Here is a 1,754-nt window from a genome sequence, read left to right on the forward strand (position 1 = left end):
CATGTAGGCCTACTCGTTGATCTTTGTGTGGGCAAGTCGTATAGGGCAATCAGTGAAAAATTTCAATCCAATTTTCAAATGATTAGGCCAAATGTTTTTGTACATTAGCCTAATAATGTTCAGGTAATACATTTTTTTCATGAATTTTGGAGAAGTTTTGATTATAATTGATTGATTGATTGAATCTTTATCCTCGGACTGGGAAAGCTTCTTGCAGAGCTTAATCCTAGCAGTTTCGCATACTTGTAGAGGCTTTGAATCACTGACGCAAGCCCGGTCTTGTTGCCCGGGAATTATTCCATCCATTGGATGCCGCTGAATGGAGAGCAGTCCTTAACGTGCGTTGCTCAAGCGCACACCCCGAGAGTCGAACCAGCGCAGCTTGATCTTGAAGCTTCTTCGTTCCAGAAGTCACGCGCTAACCAACTGAGCTATCGGGGCGGATTGATCGAAAATGTTTAGACGACAGTAGGCTATACTATCAGCAAAAAAAAAGGTCTGAATGACAAAAGTTTACTTCGTGAGTCACACAGGCTTAATGTAATTTTTGTAGGTTACAATACCTACACAGAAAAAAATAGCCCTAGTTTCTTGCTTTTTGTATTAATCTACTTTGCCATCGCAGGAGTGGGGTTCAATCTAGTTTGCCATCGCAGGGGTAGGGTTCAATCTAGTTTGCCATCGCAGTGGTAGGGTCCAATCTAGTTTGCCATCGCAGGAGTAGGGTTCAATCTACTTTGCCATCGCAGGGGTAGGGTTCAATCTAGTTTGCCATCGCAGGGGTAGGGTTCAATCTACTTTGCCATCGCAGGGGTAGGGTTCAATCTAGTTTGCCATCGCAGGGGTAGGGTTCAATCTAGTTTGCAATCGGAACGCTTTGATTAGAACCAGCCACATTTGGCAACTTGGCAAACGGTGATCATATTCGTAGACAACCACTTTATCTGGCCCAGGCCCGGATTCACGGAGGGAATAAGGGGGCAGAAGGTGCTGGTAACCCGGGCACCCCGACTTTTGAAGGCCCCCTCTACATTTTTCGGAGCATTTTTCAAACTTTTTAAATTTTGAATAAGTTGAAAGAATGTTTTCAATGGGCAAAGACATATTGAAACCAAAACGCAGCAAAATGTCAGAAGAACACTTTCAGATGCTTGTGTTTCTTCGTGGAAATTCAAAATAAAACTTGTTTGTTTCGATTAGTTTATACCGTGTGAATGTTGGGCACCCAGCCAACAAAATGAGTTTACGCTAATGTATCTGCTGACGTCGCCAACTTTTTTACAAGTTACGTTCACGTATACGGCGTATGGTTTTTCGAACGTTTGCGTTTACGCTGACGGCGTCCATATTTTTGTATGCGCGTACATCAATGTTTAACTGATATTTTATATTTTTAGGAAGTTTTTAAAAATGTTTATGAAAAACGTTTACTGCCTGAAATGTTATTAACCAACCCTTAACAAGTTCAAGCATGCTAGTGCTATGTGGGCCTGCAAAGCGGTAAAAACGTGCTGTGTTTGTTGAGGCCATTCATTAGCAAGTTAATCCAACTCCAAAAACGTGTTTGTTTAAGAAGTTAAAAACCGAATTACAATACATACCAAGTACCTAATCGGTACCCGGTCAATTGGTCGAAAGACATTTGGTCGACAGTCATTTGGTCGACAGACATTTGGTCGACAGGACGTTTGGTCGACAGACATTTGGTCGACAAGACATTTGGTCGACAGGACATTTGGTCGACAGACATTTGG

Source organism: Aplidium turbinatum, chromosome 7 (assembly GCF_918807975.1).
Source record: "Aplidium turbinatum chromosome 7, kaAplTurb1.1, whole genome shotgun sequence".
Taxonomy (NCBI): domain Eukaryota; kingdom Metazoa; phylum Chordata; class Ascidiacea; order Aplousobranchia; family Polyclinidae; genus Aplidium; species Aplidium turbinatum.